This window comes from Manacus vitellinus, unplaced genomic scaffold (genome assembly GCF_001715985.3).
Source record: "Manacus vitellinus isolate BGI_N305 unplaced genomic scaffold, ASM171598v3 scaffold_31_pilon, whole genome shotgun sequence".
Taxonomy (NCBI): Eukaryota; Metazoa; Chordata; class Aves; order Passeriformes; family Pipridae; genus Manacus; species Manacus vitellinus.
This window is the reverse complement of record NW_021940379.1, coordinates 7,549,297-7,569,419: the sequence shown is the minus strand read 5'-3', so window position 1 is coordinate 7,569,419 and position 20,123 is coordinate 7,549,297. Positions and strand designations below refer to the sequence as shown.

The 20,123-nt window shown below is 44.1% G+C and overlaps 1 protein-coding gene across 12 annotated transcripts in view; it reads right to left on the bottom strand.

Annotated features, from left to right (window-relative positions):
• The window catches only part of FBRSL1 (fibrosin like 1), a 370,905-nt gene that overhangs the window by 324,738 nt on the left and 26,044 nt on the right, over nt 1-20,123 (bottom strand). The window contains exon 1 of one of the 12 annotated variants that reach the window (XM_018076288.2): nt 4,469-4,675. The exons of the other annotated variants lie outside the window; for them this stretch is intronic. The gene's annotated coding sequence lies outside the window, so the exon portion shown is untranslated. Of the gene's footprint in view, nt 1-4,468; nt 4,676-20,123 lie in introns of those variants that run through there. 12 annotated transcript variants of the gene reach the window in all.

The following is a 20,123-nucleotide window of genomic DNA, read 5'->3' as shown; positions in this document are numbered from 1 at the left end:
GGCATATGCACACAAGGGAGGGAGAGAAACCACCAAAAAACCCAACCAGATACTGCAAAACCCAAGAAATCCCTTCACTAAAGATGGAAAATTCCTTTACACCCTATTTCAAAACCTTTCTTCAATCAAAAGTTAATGAATCAAGAGACAAACCAAATACAAACTCCCATTTTCCTCTATAAATCAGTGTCTGACATGTGAAATGCAAACTAATTTGTTTAAATTACAAGACTTAAATGTGGTTATAGAAATAATAGAGTGTCTTTGGATTTTAATCATAAAAAATATATCCTGAGTTTCAGAAAAATTACCCAGCACAAGTAGGAACAGAACTATAAATACACCATGGTAGCCTCTGCTCACCCAAAGAGAGATGAGTTATTTCCTTTCTCTTAAGAGTCTGAAGACCAATAATTTTTTCATCCCTGAATACCTCCTGTTGGAACAGCACTGGGTCTCTGGCACCATGGAAACCTACCAGTTGTTAACTGATTTACTGGGTATGAAAATCTTGATGTGTATGAATATTGCTCTAAAGGAGGTGACATCAAGGTCCAGACAGCATGAGTGTGTAACATGAAGGAAGAAAGCAACCGTCTAGTTCTAAAAGGCATGCAGTTTGTATTAAAATATGCATTATCTCTGTGTATTAAAATATGCATTATATCTTTGTGTTTCTCCTTCCTGGCTTTTTTGAGAGGTTATTTGGGCTGGATGTTGTATTCAAAGGGGTTTCTGTTGTACGATGTTTGCACAGATTGTGCATTACCCTGGGTGCAACTGCTCTGCTCCAAGAACAAATGGACATTACAGTTTCTTCAACCAACAGGAGTGCACAGCAGACTCGCCTGTGAAAGCACAGTTATGATCCATCCACTCAGCATTTAGAATATCCAATCCAACCCACCATAAACTGTCACTTCAGGCATTTATGGCAGACAGTAAACACATGCTTATCAGAGAACAACTGCACCCTGTGAGCTCAGCCAATGGAGCAGTATTTCTTATCAAATCAATGGCTTATCAGGGACCTTAACAAAAATAAAGGTTACACCATATGGTCTCCTCCTTTTTACCTCTGCTCCATCAAGATGTACAACTTCAATTAAAGCCACGTTGCTCAGGCTTTGTAAGATTTGCTTCCTCCTTGTCTGCCCTTGAAAGCAAAAGCCTACCTTTGGAGCAAGGCACATGGGAATGACCCCAATCAGAAGCTGTGCTGAGCTGGACAAACAGTGCATTGCCCCAGCTTTTGCCATCAGGGGCCCCCAGAGGTGCCACTGCCCTGCACAGATCAATGCCCAGCATGGCAGCGGGGATGGCCCGTCCCTGCCCCTGCTCTGCAGCCACAACACCGAGGTCCAGAGGCACCAGGAGAGAGGCAGCACCTCTGCCAGGGGCTGGCAGGGATGTCTGCACAGCCACTGGAGTCACGTGGAGACCACTGCTGCTGCTGCTGCTTTGGTTATCCCAATTAACAGATGAAAACAAACACGGCATAACAAAACAGAACACAACTGGCATTCCCTTATGCCTGCCTCTCATCAGGAGCTGTCTAAAAATGTTAGGTCTAGATCTACCTCATCTGATGTAAATTAACCTGAAAAACGGAATTACCCTGTAAAGTGGCCTGTTCTTTTCCTTTACTTTTTACAAGATCTAAGAATAAAACATTTGGGGTCTATAACGTGTTCCTAACAACACTTGATTTTGCTGACTTGTACAGTGTGGAACAAGAGACATTCATTTGTACTTGAGACAGATTTTAATCAGTATTATTCAAATTGCTGCAGTGATATTCACAAGGTTTTGAGAGCATCAAACTCACTTCTCTCTGTGCCATCACCAAAAGCAATCAGCACAATATTTTTCTTACAAGCTGAAAAGACATCTTCCCACGATTCTGCTGCCATGTTGCCAACACACACCCTTCTCCAGGGCTTTGCTAAGCCCAAAATGCAATTTGGCCACTGCTGCTCACAATTCTTACAGCCTACCACGGATGGCAATGACTCCAAACTGCAGCAGACTATGAATCTATATGTGTGATATTCCTTTCAGATAAGGAGCCTTTCCCAGCTCACTTTATTACACTGAATTGAGGTAAACTGCTGAGAGAGCCACGGGGTGAAGCTCTTTTGGTTCATTTCCTCCTTGTAAACAAGGCCCAAAAATCTGGGGGCTGCTGAAGATGCTGCATGGGATAACAGCCCTGCCCTGAGGAGCATCCTGCCACCTCAGCTTCCTGGTACCACACCTCCTTCCCGGGCTGCAGCCTGAGCATCTTCTGGCATGACTAGGAATACCCTCCATTTAGAAAAGCTTTCCTTTTGATTAGCTGTTAGTTGGTTTGGTTGTGTGTTTGTTTTTTTTTTTTCATTAAAATCTTTAAAAATTGCTTCTCATCTATTTTTTTCAATACTACTGACAACTTCTTTGCCAAGAAAAAAAAAATTACAGCACGTACAATTTATTATTTTTTTAAGCATCGTTGCCTTTGTCATATTGTTCATAAATCTGTCCTGTCTTCTCGGATTACCTGAGTGTGCTGTTCTTACCAAGCCAGGTTAAATTAAGTCCTAATGTAACGCACTTACTACTCAGAGAACTCATAAACACAAACCCTCCTTGATAAGCAAGCAATAAAAACCTGTTCTTTATTGCCACCAAGGTAATTCATACTTTAATATATCTATTATTTCAGTACTAAGATTATTTTGCTGCAGCAAATTGAATTCGTCATGAAGGAAATAAAAGAAAATGCATGAGAAATGCTGAAACAAAACTCAGATTCTGTGAGAGACTAGAGAACAAGAAATTTCAGAGAAACTGAAGTTAGTACTGATATTACAAGGGAGGATGACTTACGATAACATTATTTCTCATAGTGTTGCTGGGATAATTTGAAGAATGTCAAGACTAAGCATTTCTATACAGCACTTCATCTGAGACTATCAGAGAACAGGCATTAAACAGTTCACTTCACTGCTGCCTCAAGGACAGGATTCCCAGCTTCCAGCAAACCAACCTGCCGTAGGCAAAATGCTGCAAGAGGTCTTATTTCTGACTCATGCTTTCTCACTGTTGCAAAATCCTTCCTTTTCCACAGCCTAGATCTGATTTGCAAATTATTATTCTTTTCCTGGTGCGCAAAAAAAACCTGGGAGTGGGTTGAAAGATCATGGGCAGTCCTGAGAATTCACTCAATTTGTGCAAAGATTTAGAAGGCAAGTTAACCATCTGCTGCATGTTAGAACAGCTGAGACTCAGAACTCTTGTTCCCGTTTGTGATCTTAACTCCACAGGCTCCAGAAATGTTTTCACCAATTTTTTGTATTGAGAGGATCAGACACCACACTCATCATCCCAAACCCCCGCTCGACGCTTTGTACCACACAACAATTTTTGATCAATACTAATGTGATTCACAAATTGAGAGCGGATTTGGAAGTATGGTTTCTATTTCATTCCTTCGGAGTAAAACCTTAATTACAGGGAGGTTAAAATCTTCTTTTTTTTTTTCCCCAAGAGGAGGATGGCAACTGGTTCATTTCTATTCACCAGGCAATGTCACAGAACCGGTATTTCAGTAAGGAAGTTTTATTACACTTTCATGTGAGACTGGAATCAAGCAGCTCAACACAAGCTACAGCCAACACAAGCCAAACTCTTGCCACTCCAGGCAGGTCCTGCAGTGTGAGGTGAGTTGCTCCCCAGTCCATGGCAGACAGATGTGCTGTGTCCACACCCTCTCCCACCACCACACTGCCCAAGGGCTGCATCAGGAGCTCAGGCAGAGAACAGCCCCCTGAGAGCCCCAAGCACAGGGAGAGGGAGGAACAGCTTCCACGGGGGAATTAGGAAAGACTGCAAAGGAAACTAAAGCAGTATCTGCTTCAATTTGAGGAGGAACATTTCCCCAGGCATTAAAAACATGAGGTACAACACTTGTCTGGTGCTCAGTAATGGGCAGGACACCTGGGAAGGAAGAACAGGGCTGATGTTTGCACTCGGCAGATGCCAGATGAGAAAGATGGACTTAACCAGTGTTGTTAAAAATGAAGGATCCTTTTTCTATGCATATTGTTACAGTGCAGAATCTCCCACTTATGAGGCTGTTGTCATCGAGCACTTCAAGTTTCTCCTTCAGGTGGAGATCTGCTGTGTGCAAACACCTGGCCCTAAGCAATTAAAGGAATTTGCAGTGTATTTTCACGTTCCAGCGAGGTAACTGGAGTGTTTCTCAGTAACAGCACAGCATTGTATACTACAACTACTACCCTACCAAAACCAAAATAAGTTGGAAAATAAAAATAATAAATAAATAAATAAATAAACATATCAATCAAAGTACTTCTACCTTCCAGCACCCCACCAATCTGAGACCAAGCAGTCTAAACATGCTGGCTGCACCCACACAACAGAGCAACTGAAGAGCAAGGCAGGACCAGACCCATTTCCCTCCTACCTCCTGCCTTCAGCTACAGGCAGCCACAACTCCCCAGCTCTGTCTTCCCTGCCTGCCACAGGAAGCCCATCTTGCACAGGCACAGTCTGGCTGAAGTTCCCACAGCATCAGTCTGGGATTATTTGGGCTGACACAACCCTGCAGGGCCACCACAGCCAGTGGAAGTTTGCTCTTGACTACGATGAGAACAAGAAAAGCTGAAACTCGAGAAGATGAACAACGGAAGAAAAACATAAAATCAAAGAAGTGAAATCTACAGTATAGGACAGCTAGAGAGGCAGGTTAATTATTAACATTATTAACATTGAGGACATCCCCTAAATCTTTAAAAATGTTTAACTAGCAGAGCCACAGTAAGGAAAGCATGTGGTCAAGGCATCTTTCCATTTTGCAGAGATGAGGAATGAGCCCCTAAAGACATCGTGAAAGGCACAGCAACCTGAATAAAATGTGTCTGCCTTCTAATCCTGGCTGTTAAAGTTCTCTGCTCTGGTTTATTCTCTTCTAAACCTTGATCAGGGAAGTAGAAATCAGTATCTTAAGTAGCAACATTCTTATTTGTTAACTGAAATCACTTGCTACAAGGGACAAAAAAAACCAAAACCCAAAGCCCTGACCTTTGACATTTTTGAAAGCTCAATAAATGACAATAGGAAGCAAAATTGTATCGTGCACCAATAAACTATATATTATTTTATGATATGAGAGGTTACTTAATCTAAAACTATAACTATTAAGGAGACTGATAAGAGATAAGGAAGGTAAAGACTCAGGGACTTTTCAGTTTCATATCTTATCACTTCTGGTGTAATATTAACCAGTTTGATTCTCAATATCCCAGTCACTTTGTGATCTTTCCACAGTTGGAAACAATTACCAAATGCGAAGTATCCAGAACTTTGTTCAGTTGTGCCACTAAAACAATACAATCTTGTTTTCAAGCCACAGTAGCACCAATGCAGGGAGATGTAAATCCTGCAGATTTTTTTTTTCCTTAAACCTGTGTAAACTTCATTTTGATTTTACTCTGAAAAGGACAGTATGAACATTTACTCTCCAGCCAACGTACTTTTTAATCCACTTTGCAAAGATCAGTAAACTGCTCTCTAACATATTGCTTTGACACCTCTCTAACCAGTTAGGTGATGTTTTCTGGCAGGCACTGATTTATGTTACAAGCCTACAAGAACAGTCACATTAATAAAGCTGATTGTGTCTCTCACCACAGAAATTATTTAATGACGGAGGTACTGTCATGCACGTTCACCTGTACCCAAAGGAAATCAATTTACCAGCTAAACCACCCACCTGCTGTTAAATCTTTTATTTAGCTGGCATCGCTATTGATTTTAATTGAAGAAGTCACGACTTGTCATAGCTTGTACTGCCTGAGAACTAAAAACTCTTTAATGTGCTGTAAAAATTGCAGGTGGTTTTGTCCACAGTGAAAGAGTATTGCTCAACTAAATCCCCATATCACAAACCTGCAATCACACGCTGCAGCTATGATTGTTTTAGCTCTTGTAAACCCTTGCTGTTGGATAAGGCAGCTCTGAGCAGGATACTGGGGCTTGCTGGTTGGAGAGAGAGATACGTATCATTTTATTCAATATAATTTATCCTCTTCTCCTCTAAATCCTCTATCCTGCCAGGACTTATTCATATCAATAATCTCTCAACTTCAGGAGGTTAATGAGTGTAAAATATTGGCGTGTACTGCAACGTTAGGGACATAATTTCACATATACTTCAACACGACACAAACCTACACAGAGGCCAGAAATGTGGAACCTTCCCCAGGTCACTGCTGCTCCTGCACCTCAGCAAAAGTGATGGTGCACATCAGGAAACCAGCGAGGCTGAAAAACTCCCAATATATGGAAGACAAATACAAACCAAAAACCAAACCACCAATAAAAACCGCAGTCGGACTCTGATCCTAACCCGGAGCTGTCCTGCCACGAGGGAGCAGTGGGCATTAGGAAGAAAGCCAGCTGGAAAGAGGCAGAAGTGCTGCTCTGAGCAGTGCCAGCTCAGTGCCTGTATAAAACCTTGCTCCAGAAGTATCTGCAGTAAGTGCCCCCCGTGCAGCATTAAGGAGCAAACTCTTCCTGGAGGTGGCTGTCAGGTGGCTATTTTTGGCCAACAAAACAATAATGTTTCTCTGGTGACAAGAAACCTACGCTAAAGAAAAAGGCCAGACAAATAAAATACAATTCCAGCCCAGAGCTGTCTCCAGCCATTTCTCCTCTGGCAGAGACTTGGCTGCTCCTCACCCTCGCTGCCCAAAACCAGGTGTTTCAACACATGCTTATGTTGCAAACAACATCCAAAAGCTTTTCCTTTTGTTGCGACACTGACCCAAAACAAACTTTGAAATCTCAGAAGCTTCACCAAAACAGATTTGTGGTTCCCCCCAGCCAGCTTTAATCCTCACCCCAGAGGAGCCCGAAGGCAGAGCCACAGACACTTCCCGCTCAGGGCTGCAGGAGCTGTGCCTCAAACAGTTCCCTCACACTGTGCCACTAAGAGCCTCTAACACAGGCAGATGGGTGAGGCCTCCAACACCTGATATTTTTCAAGGGAAAATAATATCCTGTTTTTCCCCACTGCAGGGTAAATAGGGAAAAACAAGTTGGGAAGGCAGTTTGCAGCCACTGTTACACGCACAGAGGCACAAACACTTCCCACCCACAGAGCTCACCCTCAACCCGGGTCCTGAGCAATTCCCCCATTTATCTGCTTTGAGTAGTTACCCTGCCTTTTATTACACAGGGAGGGTAATACCTCATTAGATTGAGAATAGATATTTTATAAAAAACATTTTTAATGCAGCTGCAGAGAAGGTAGAGGGATGAGAATCGACCTGCTCAAAATACTGCTGCCCCCACAGCTGACTCCCTGCTACCTTTAGCTCTGCATGGTAATAACCATCACACCTATTTCTCTCTCTCTCCCTCTTGGTATAAATACAAACTTAAACTCAAAAGCCCAGTCAGATTTGAGTTGCTGTTATAAAACTTTTCATTTGACACACACACGCCTCGTTGAAGACGGGCTTTTCTTCTTGACAACAAACCTACGAGCTCTGTGTGGGAAATTACAGAACCACCCCACCTTTGATCAGCCACGTAACATCAGAAGAAACAATTCTCTGTCAGGCATTTCACTGAGCTACTACCAGGATCCTCTCCCTGGAATTCCCAGGAGAGCAGGGAGGCAGTAACCCTGAAAAGCTGTGTCAGCTTGGAACACTGAACGCTCTCTGACAACCCCTGCCTGGAGCAAGTGGCTCTAAATAAGAGGGTAGGAGACATTCTTCAGCTCAGAAAGAAACAAGAGGAAAACAGAGCTGGAAGTGTCCCTAGGCTTTCTAAAATGTAAAAAAAAAAAATAAAATAAAATAAAATAAAAAAAAAGACTCCAGCTCTAAAGAACTGAAGGATGGAAATCTCCCAGCATCCTGCAGCAGCAGCCAGATGGTGTTTCTTCACTTCTTGAGGCCCACAAGAGCCATCTGAGCTAGAGGGCAAAGACAAACACACTGCTGTAATCACACAACTTACCAGCACCTGGCAGATAATAAATGCTACCACTTAACAAACCTACAGAATAAGCTGCACTGGGCTCAAGGGCCTCAGCTAAAGGTAGTTCAAGGGTGCCAGCCTGTAACAGCAGCACAGGACATCACTCTTCCATATTCCTTCCCTTGGATGAGGAAACAACTGGGAGGCAAAAGTCCTCCAAAAAACCACCAAAGTTAAGGATTCAGTCAGAAATCTTCTGCTTAAAAATGTAACCAATTCAGGACAGGAAATAAATATTTACCCTTCCTGTAATGCCCCTAGCTCCGTTTTTTGAGCCTGCATGGCTTGAATGCTACCCAGTATCAAAGCACACATGATGTCCTTTCATCCCTCAGTACAACCCAAGGTAACCAGGAAAAATAAAAATGCAAGCAGAGAAGGGAAAGACTGGGAATTAAGGGTCACATAGGAACAAGCTGGACTAGCAGGAGACAGCAACAAGAACATAATCCAAAATAAGCAACAGAGAGAGAACAGGAGGTTTCCTTCTCCTCTTCTGTCCTTTCCATCCCATGTATTTCTTGTTACCACCTCCCACTGCACATGACTTACTGAAATCTGGTTACCTTGTCCTCTGACTTTGATTATGGGAACTCTTCCCTCTGTTTCTGCAGCAAAGGCAAAGCCTTTACTAGAGGTGACCAACCCCACAGGCCATTCCATTGTGGTACAGGACACCACTGCATCCAGGAGTTTCAGAGAAACTGGCCCTGCTCTTGCACAGATGCTCCAGGATGCTGCAGTTGTATTTACACACAGAAGAACACAGTAGGAGATGTGAAGGTGTGAACTTTCCTAAATACACCAGTGTGCCTCTGCACTGACCCAGCAGCAGCTCCTCTAAGGGTCAGACTTCAGCTTCATTCTCTCTGCTGAATCAATCACTGGTTTCTCAGTCAGCACTGCCAAAAGCAAACTGGAGCCAAGGAGTGCAGATGCTGGCACTCTGGGAGCTGGACCAGCTCCACCATCTCGTTTTGTACAGTCACTGCACAGCTGTCAGACAGAACAGTTATGGCCATTACCAAGCAGGGAGAAGAATGGAGCCAGATACCCACACAGAAACGTCTGTATTTTATAATCAACTTGGAGCCATATGCTGGGATTTACTCCACAAAAGCATTCAGAGATACCCTAGCGTGGAAACATAAATCAGCAAACTTAAAATACTTCTTTGAGGCTCATTTTTCATATACGTTATTTACTTACACAGGAACATACCCAGCAAATTGATGCTGAAACTTCCCCTAACTCTGTTCCCAACAGCAAAGTAACTTGAAGCAGGGATGAACTGATCCACAGCTGATCTAGAAAGTTACTAATTTACTGATCTCTAGTTCAACCTCTCCAAAGCCAAGATTAAAACCAGCTCTGCCCCTGAGGCAGAGGGGTTCTTGGCCATGCACTGGGATGCTGGGAGCAGAGTGGGGACACAGCCCATGTTTTATTAAAATGTGGGTTTCTGGCATTAAAACATCAGAGTACAAGCACTTGACGTTGCCAGTTTACCTCCATGCACCAGTTGTGCAGAATCCAGGGAACACACAGGACAGTTGGAAGGCTTTTTACTTTTCGATTCATCCCGACATTAGGAAATCCACAGCATCCCCTCAGTGTCCCTCACCTGTGCAGCACATTTGCTTTTATGGCAGAAATCATTTCCCTGGTTAGATGCTGCTTGAAAATAGCCCTGTATTTTATGCTCCTAATTCAGAGCTGCATTTCCTCTGGGTTTCTACGTGCTCACAACTGGCAACAAGTATTGATCACTGCAAACATTGTCCTTTCCTTTCCCACTGCTTAAACAAATGCAGAAAAATCCTAGACACCATTTCTCAAAAAAGGTTTTTTTTCTTCCCTCCCTGTTTTCAAGGCCCACAGCTGAACGTGGGCACAGCCTCACCTCGGCTCAGGCACGGCTGCAATTGAGCTTTACTTAAAAACAAACAACCAACAAGGAAAAACCCACTTTGGAAGGACAGAAAATTACAGGTAAAGAGCAATGTGCTTATTTATTTAAGTCCAACACAAATACAGCAGAAGCTTATGGACAAGACAGCTGAGACAAAACGACTCTGCACACATTTGAAAAACCTTATGAACTCTCTTCCTTTCTATGCAATCAGCCTAATTACACTTGTGTAGAAGTCTAATTACACCTCTGCATTAGCTACCAGTGAAGTGTTTCTTGGGTTATTTCTGAGGAGCCTACAATTAAATGAGCCTCATCCATTAACTGACACTTTGTGTGTGTAGTCTCACTGCTCCAATTATGTACCTTGAATCAGCCCCTGAAAATCCTCCTTGCTGCCAAGATATCCTGGTGAAAAATGAAGGACACTGGAGGTGGCTTGAAAAATACTGCCAACATTAAAAACAAATGCTGTTATGCAAAGCCCTGCATTTTATTTAAATTTGTGCTGCTTGAGATGCAAACAAGATTCATTTTGCTACACGGTTGTGCTATCCATTTATTAACTATTCTGCATGAAATCCATTTCTAAATGATTTCACTAAAGTTCATAAGCCATTTTAAAACTCAGAAACTGATGAAAAAGGAAATGATCCTGCAGTTACAAACCTTGAACTAGAAGCCTGATGGAAACAATTTTATTTCTTAATTTAAACAGCATGTGAAATTGGATTCAATCCCAAAATCATTACATGCTCTTTTTAATTAAAACTTATGAAGGTTATAGCAAGTGGTTATACTTTCAGAAGGAAGGAGCTGATTTTACTGCTGTTGTAGCCTCTGACTAACATTTGGCAAGAGCCAACAAATGAGGCAAATAGAACAAGGTTTCCACATTTTTACTTTGGCGATACAAGCTTTGATACCCAAACCCTGGTATTAACAAGCACTGTGACTTCAGCTGGTGACAGCTCAGCTTTCTCCTCTATTTTCTAGGCACCAGTAGTTCATGTAAACAAGAAAAAAAACCCCTGCAATAGGCTGCAATTTGCTCAGTGTCATCAGCTCCCACCCCTTAGGGGGGTTCTGATACACCACCTATAAATAACACTGACATTAACAGGTTTTCCAGGGTGAGGTATTTTTTATACATTTATTTATTTATTATCAACCTCTCCCACTCTATTCAAGCAGGTTCCTGAGCAAAACAAAGCACAAATGTTCTCACACACTCAGATGCCCAGATCTGAGTTTATAAGGAACAAATGATTCTCCAGGCTCTTCCCAGAGGGGCTAAGAGGGGAGAGCTCTGTTCCTCCCAGGGCTCAATAGGGCACTTGAACCACCACTTGTGGTAGAAGAGACACGTTTGTGCCTTGCCTAGGTAAGCAAGAGAGCTGCACTGTGTCTCTGTGTGCCCTGTAAATCCAAAAGGATGACTCCAAAGTTAGCTCAGAGCACCATGCACTGCTCACACAGTGCTGCCATCCCAAAGGTTTGTCCTCCTCTGCATCCTTCCTGGCCATTCAAGGCCAGCACCAGCCTGTCCACAAGCAGAGCATTGTTTTCAGCTGAAGACCCACACTGTACGCCCTTAACCACGGTGGTTTTGGAACATATTCTGCTCCTCTGTGCTCTCTCTTTCCTTTCCACACAGGTGAGCCCTTGCCCAGCACTGCTCTGGGCAGCGTGTGGCCACCTCAGTGCCATTTACCTGCCCTGGCACTGCAGGGCTGCTGCACAGCTCCCTGTGACCTCCCTGCTCCGAGCTGAGCATCCCTCAGTGCCTCCAACACTCAACATTTCCAACCACACCAAACCCGAACAGCTTCTTTCCACTTTCAACACCTCCTCAGTGTCCCCAGAGCCCCCTCAGCTCTCACACCCAGGCAGGGCCCTGTCTGCCAGCGTGGACTCGTTCATGGTTTAAAAACCCAAATCACACCATCATCCGGGGCAGGTGTTGGAAAAGACCCCCAGTCACAACATGGTGCAGTTATTCCACGTTATCTCCCTTTCTGTGCTGCACTTAGAGAGCAGGAGGATGCCACAGTGCTAATCCCCTCTCTGAAAGAAGTTAATGACAAGTGAACCAGCACATTCCTGTGCTGCTCACTGAGCTGCAGCTGAGGGCAGCGCTGCTCTGGGCAGCTCAGGAGGAAACATCCATCAGCCAAAAAGCAACAGAAGACTCAGCCTTGCACCCTTTTTTAAGCAAGTCTTCTTTTCTGTATGCAAATCAAATCCAACTGAAGATATCACTACACGTTAATGAAACCCTAAGTGCTGAAAAAATCAGCGTCCAGGGAGCGTAAATGCGCATTTTGAAACCGCAGTTTGCTGTTACAGAAAACATCTCCTGACTGCCACGGTCACCTTCACCCACCAGGCTCTGCACAGCACAGAAACGTTTGCCAGCTGCAGAATTACTGAACAGGCATGTTCTCAGCGCTCTGTTAAAAACCGAAGTTCTGCTTGTTTGGGTCAATAAGACAGCTGCTTAAAACCGTATCGTGCCTCCAGAAATAGAGATTCTTTCAAGACCTGGTTTCTTGAAGTATCTCCTGATTCATCTATGAATGAGCAGCTGGTTGTAGACCAAAGCCAGCACTGCCAGTTCCCTTTTGCAGGATGCTCCATTTTGTATCTGGATCTGCAGGGAGTAGATTTAAAGATGATCCTGATCTTACATCAGCACTTCACTTTATACACCGTCAGTAGTCCCACTGAAATTACTGCTTGGAAGTTAAACTGTAGAGTAACTTCTGCAAGAATTCAATGCTCAACAGAAAGCTTCACTGGCCAGGATTGCTGGGACACTGCCAGAAACAGAGGGACTTTCCTTAAACTCTTGGTTTGACTTAACATGCACTGAAGGCTCCACTCCTGTCAACTCTGAAGGGTGTAGGGTCATGCACCCGCCTCAAAATGCAAAAAGTGGGCCTCTCATGAGATACTTATAGCTACCTTCCACCTTAGATATGCTGAATGACTGTATTTGAAACTTTCAGGGTGAATGTAATGGATAAATCAAATCCCAGAAGTGATCTTTGTGTAACCTTGGACCTCTGTGATATAATATGAAGATTATTATACAATCCAAGTCAGGGGGCTGATTAGAGTGAAATATAGAAGACAGTTGTTTGCAAACTAATTCAGCTTTTGTAGTTGAGGCTTTCCAGCTACTAAATATGTGACAATAATGCTTCTTCTACAGCCAGTTTTGCACCCTCCTATGCTTCATGCCCTGCTTTCTTTATAAAATGTCCTAAGCTGTGCTCTTCCACCTCTCTAATGGTGCAACCTACCTTGCAAACCCCCCCCGAGAACAAGGATCAGCATTTTAGTAGTTTCTTCACTCTAATGCAGTACAAAATGATCCAAAACAAACACCAGCACATTTGCCTTTCAGCGTGACAGCAGCGATCTCAACAGCAGCCCTGCTGAGCATGAACAACTAGGTTTGTTTTCAGGTTTGGACAAGTCTGCAAAATCATGATTTTACAGGAACTTTGCTTTTAGGACAAAATCTCCATAAAACGTGCAACCTGGGTACAAATGGCAAGTGGGAACACGCAGGACTCTTCCCTCTCTTCCCTGCTTGACCTCATTATCTGCTCAGAGGCCACTTAGCAGCTCAGCCTAACCACTGAAACCTCACAAATTAATAACACTTACAAGAGTGCATGAACCATAAGTCACCTGGGGCAACCTTCCAACGAAAAGGAGCTGCCACAAAGTCTCACAGCGGGGCCTGAAATGAGGTTATTCTAACAGCAAGGAAAAAAAACTCTCTCAGAAATCTTTTCCCAGTTCTTACCAGCACCAATTTAAAACAAAGTTATTCGCGTTAAAATTAAGGGAGAAAACAAGTCTGGTTTAGCATACTAATAGGTTTCTCGAGCTCAGGTTTCTGTTCAGTAATCAGCAGCTTTAGAAGGGTTTAAGCATCTTGTTTTAACACTGCCCTGACAGCGAGGATCCTGCCCCAGCCGCTGCTTAAGCACTTCACCAGTGTGCTGTAGGTCCAAGGCAGCAGCTTTCCCCTCTGGAGAGCAAAGCTCTGCAAATCTCAACGCTGCTAATCCTTGAATGTTTGCAAATACCAGTCCAACCAGCAGGAAAACAAATCCCCAGCTGGACTGGTTCTCACCAGCACTTCACAGTCAACAGTAAACAAGGCCCCAGAGCCAGGCAAGGGCAGGAGCAGAGGATGCTCATCCACATAGATATCAATGGATAAAATGTTAGCCCAGAAACACCTGTCTCAGGTTATGCTTACAAATCAACTCAAGATAAGTTCCTTAAGTGGTTTTCACAGTCAAACATGCTTAAACTTAATGTTATATTTGCTGCTTTCTTCATTTCTCTTTCCAGGATTCGTCAGGTAAATGTTCCCCGTCCCCCAGATCATGAGCTTCCTGCACACATGACAACTCCAGGGCACTCCATCAGACCCCTGTTCCACTGACACTGGATGACAGGGCTTCATCCACAGTAGTTGGTGACACACTCTGATGTTCATCAGACCTTTCATTTCTCAAAGGGCTTGAGAAAGGAGAAGCCAGGGAGCAGAGCTGGGAGCAGTGGGGATGAGCTCGGGGCAATGGGCAGCCACGAGGGAGAGAGAGGGTCAGGAGTGCAGAGGCAGAGCTGTGTGTCTGCACAGAGCAGTGCAGCTTAGCAGGAGGAGACCTACAGTGCATTATGCAAAACTTCTCGTTCTGCTCATTTTTGAATGTCCAAACCAAAAGATCATCACAGCCTTTAGGATGCTACCTCGCTGTCTCAAAGCAATCAAAAATCTCCATCTTCCTTCTCTCTGCCTCCCCATCTTCCTGTTTTGCTGCAGACCAGTGGACATGTGCTGGGGTAAAAACTCCTGAGGAGGAGTGGGAAATGGCTGCTATTTGGAATGCTCTGTCACAAGCAAAACCTGTTATTTCACCATAAGAGGAAATTCCTAAAATTCAACTTCCCGTTAAAGTTTATTTTTAATGACCAAACACTATCAAATGTACATGGTAGGATTTCTTATTAGGAAAAAAACCCTTTGAAAATACTCATGATCAAAATAATGAAGGCTGCTACATGAATTTTTATTTTCCTTTTTAAAGCACTACTGAAATATGACAAAAAGTTCAACAGTCTTTTTTTAAAAACAAACCAGACACACCAAGAGTATGTGGCATTCCTTTCTATCAGGATGGCTTCATTTAATCAGGAACTGGAAAGAGGAAAAGCACTGGAAGGAAGAGACAAGAAAGCCTGACCTCAGCAAGTGTACAGGCTGCCCTCGCTTCCCCGGAGAGGGGCAGGGACAGCAGCACATTCCTCTTGAATTTTTGGGGTTTTTAAAACTTGGAAGTTCTTTGAGGAGGAATCCTGTACTGAAATACTGACCAAAGAGCAACTGAGTATTGCTTTGTGACCTGCTACTTTCTACACTGAGGCAAGCAGTTGTTTCTCCAAGCAGAAATACAGGAGTGAGGTGTGAAGATGAGAAACACCAGTGGAACAACTGTCTTCAGGGACTGCTTGTGCAGAGGGAATTTTGTTTGTTCTATCACCAACATGTGGAACAATAGGAAGGGAACACTCTGCATTACATACAGCCCCTCATCTTGCTAATGAGACAAATTAGCAAGAGGAGTAATTTCACAGATCTCATTTCACACGTCGGACCCATGCTGAGACTGCAAGGCAGTTCTCTCAGCTGAGCTTCCTTCGATTTGCCAACTAAACACACACTCAGAGGCACTGGATCCATCCCTGGAAATGTATCTCCTTGCACTAAGGTGTTAGGAAAGCAATGTGCTGCTTCTCCAGATGAGAAGAACTGTGCATGTTGCCATCACCAGGTGCAGATCTTCACTTGGATGCCTTTGATTGGAAGCACTCCCTGCATCTTTTCCCAGGAAACTCCGCTGTGGACTAAGAAACCAAATTCCATCATGGCACGGGCACATCAGCAGCCTCTGAGGCTGTTTGTGTGATGCCATTCCTCTGCATCTTCACCACTTGGCTCTCTCCCCATGCAAAGCCACCCCTCAAGCACTCCCAATTACCCTTAATTGAGGGCACTGAGCTGCTGGAGCTCTGTGTGTGCCAGGAGGGGCAGGAACTGGGGCACAGGCCGGGGTTGCCCCTCAGGCACTGCCAGCTGCTCTGGTTTTCCCTTTCCAAGGCGGATGTGACTCATCTATCTTGCATGCACCAACAGGACCATCCAGAAAGTTTCCACAGGGAGGAGAAAGGGCAGTGTGGTCCCAGGACACCACGGTGGAGGGGCTTTCTGCACCAGGCACCTTTTTACAGAAGCCCAGCATAAACCTCTCCATTAAAAGACAACCATATCCTGGCTCTGAACTGAGCACCAAATCCCTCTGGAAACATTACTGTCACTCTTGCAAATACACCAAATACTACTTAGAAAGAAGCATTACATTATTAAAATATGGGGCTTTTCCTCTTTTCCTTTTTTTTTTGATCATAGTTTTCTGATTCACGTTCACTGCCTTGAAGGGGGAAGTTCTATGTCAGAAGTAAACCCCACCCTGGGAAGTGTGCAGGGAAAGGGAAGAAGAAACTGGGGTGGATTAAAAAGTAACTACTAGAAAAATCACTTAAATTCCCCACTTCTGAAGGAAGCCAATTACAGAAATCCTGCATTCATGGCATTTGACCTTGTGTTTTGTCTGCAGCACATCCCTCCATTCCTACAGCTCCTAAAAGGACACTCAGGAATGTCTGGATCCAAAAGTCATCGACAGCATTAAGTGTCAATACAGTCCAACAAACATCCAGTAACTAAGAAACCAAATGCCATTAAGAGCATATGTATAATCTAAATACTTCCTGTACAATCTACATTTGGCTCCAGTCCACCATCTTACCCAGCACATCATGCACTTTAACAGGTAATATGACATGTAACTGCCAGTAGGTTTCAGAGATAACAGCTCTCTACACCAAACAGAGGCATTTCCCAGAGTTTAAAACTCCCATTTCTCACTGTAAATAGAAACAAGACAGAAATCACCCAGTCAATTCAATAAATTATTTGAACTGGGCACCAAACCCCTGTTTCCGAATTTACAAGTATTATGGATGACGAGACTCAGCTCTGCATTTCTTCTGAAATCAAATCTGAAAACAAGCCAAATGATTGCTGTGCACCTGAAACATCAGCCAAATTTACTAAGAAATCCACTCAAAGTGCAGGCAGGAGCATTAGGTGGTAATTCAATGGAATTGGGAGAAAGAAAGGAATGAATAATTTACTGGGTTTAGACAGTCAAAACTTACCACTTTTGGTGAACTTTACCTCTGAGATTTTAGATTCATTCAAACCCAAACCACAGCTCAGCAGGTGCAAATTCATAAAAGCACAGAGTTTGCATGACTCACTTTTAACAGAAACCACCATCTTTTTGCAAAGCAGCAGCTGTGGCAAGCGCTCGAAGAGAATAAATATTTATTCCTCCTTAAATAAAGCTGCCTTCCCACCCACGAGCACAGGCAGAACAATCAAAGGCTTCTCAAGGACAATTATAGGAAAAACTCCTGCCTGCCAAAGTCAACCAGTGCCAGCAGAGTGAAACCTGGGACACAAGCTCCACAGCTCCTTTGACGAAAAAGGCTTCCGTTACAAATCCCGCAGGATTTCAAGCTTGTTTCATAGCCACAAGGATTATTTCCCTCCTTTCCTGGCCAGCTCTCCCTTCAGAATTCATCAATATCACTCCTTGCTGCTATATAACATCAACATGATGCATCCTACAGCAGCTTCTCTTCCCAAGGGGCACAAACACCAGACCAGTGCTAACTGTATTTTTAAGTTCAGTTTATCTATTCGCTCTGATTTCTGCTATTTTTATGTCTCTGACTATTCATCTTCTAAAACAGTCTTTTGTGATGACAAATAACAAGACAGATCAATTCCTTTTTGCTCCAGATGTTTAGATAAATTACTTCAGATAAGAAACAGCCCTTGTCGCTGAAATTGCTACAGAAGCTCAGAACAGAGTACTAACAGCTGAAACCTTATACACTCAGATTGATGTTTTTAATTGGATTTTTATTGTTCTCTGTTGATTTTTCTTGTTTGTGCTTCTGTGCACTTATGGATTGGAACAGCAACATCTAGCTGGAGAAGGCAAGCAGTTGAACTTACAGCAAGGATCTAACTGCTGAGAGTTGTATTTTTGCATACAAATAGTTCATTTCACAGAGTCAGGGGTTTGTACCACAGGACCTGCATGTAGATGCAGCCTGGACTCCTCCTAAATTGGAAGGATGTCCCAGTTGCAGGCAGCTTTGCAAGAGCCATGCTGGCAGGAGGGCTGGACACCCACAGAACCTCGTGATACCCACAGGGAACGTCCCAGCTCTTCCCTCCTGACTTGCTTTATGGTCACTCACACCAATTTACTCCCCACAGCCCTTCCTTCCCCACCCTTTGAGCCTGCTCTGTACAGCCCCATGGAGGAGCCAAAGCAAGAACATGGACTGACTGGCAGAGATCACAGGAGCATTCCTGCAGTGGCAACCAAACCTCTGGCAGGCTCAGACTGGGCCAGTGCCTGTGCCAGAGGTCTGGAGCCTCAGAACAACAAGGGCTCGCTGCAGGGGTGTGTAGTTTGGCACTGACACCACACGTTTCATCAATGCTGCTCACGTAAAACAAATAAGAATTAAATCAGGGCTACTGAAGGCTCCTTCCCGGCTCCATCCCATTTTATGGCTTATTTATTTGCCAGGGGTGATGTTATCTGCACGGCATTCGCATCCAGATCCTTATCCCTCATGTGGCAATACTGCAAATGCAAATTCCTGTTTTCTGTTCACAAGGAACAGAGCAGTGACTGAGCAACCACGCACACGTGATGTCAAACCCTAATGAAATCACAGCCTGCCCCAGTGCCCAGTGGCATGTTCAAACTGCAATCCCGACTGGGCATGTAATGGCAAAGGCAACTGCTGAGAGCATCCTGGATCACATCCAGCCTCTTCCCCAGCAAAAGAGGGTAATTAGGCTTTCGGGTGTCGTCTGGAAACGCTCCCTCATGCAGGATTTTCCCAGCAGAGGGCACTTTTGATTCACAGACCACTTCAGAAGCTGCTTTTTGTTATTCTCCATCACCACCTCAGAGAGCTGAAGCAGAGGTGGTGCTGTCTGCTTAAAAATAAAGACATCGCTGCTTTAGCTCCACTTTCCTGCCTCCCTCTCCCCCCCCAACAAGTTTTATTAAGTTCTCATCTTTAATTCATGCCTGCAGCAGAGCTGATGTCACTTTTTTTTTGCTATTAAAAAAACGATCCACAAAGCACAAGCCAAGCTTGCAGTGGTATCTCACCTACTTTTCCTTCTCTATTTTTATTTTCACTTCCAGTGATTTGTTAACACTCATTATCCTCAAAAACTGAAAACCTATTCCAACAGAAACACAACCACAGCACTTGGGAAGGAAAGCAAACAAACCACCTATTAGATTACATGCTCCGTCCCCTGCAAAGGTAGGGCACAACCCACCAGAGACATCTCACAAATTAAACCCTCCAGTTGCCTGCAGGAAATTGCAGGGTGTTAGGGACCAGGGAAATAAACAGCTTAGCAACCACTAAGGTGAATTCCCCTTCGGGAAACTGTCGTTTCACAGTGGCTGCAAAGTGAGAATGAGGGAGGATGTGTGATAAGAGTGCGTGTGGGGGAGAAGTTTCCAGCAAAAGCCCTGGGAATTGAGATGTTTTTAACTGCTAGAATCAAAAGCAATAACGAAAAAAAGGATGTTTGAATCAACTAATGCACACATCTGTCCTAAGTTAAAGCACTGGGACGACCAATCCCTGCAGTTTTGCTGTAGTTTTGCTTCGTTTGCATACAGCTGGGATGTGGGGTTTAGGTTGGCAGCACCGTGGAGCTGACTGAAGGCCAGACAGCCTATTTTAGGACAGTAAGGATGCCAGGAGTCCTCTCCATGGGCTTCCTGCTATGAAATCCTGTGCCTACTGGGGCACCATCCTGGAGACCAACAACTCAACAGAGCCCACCAGCACCCGGACCCAGCAGCCCCCACATGGGGCATTCCGGCCGCTCCCACCGGCCCCGAGGACACAGGTGGGTGACAGGAACCCTGTAGAGCAGATCCATGTC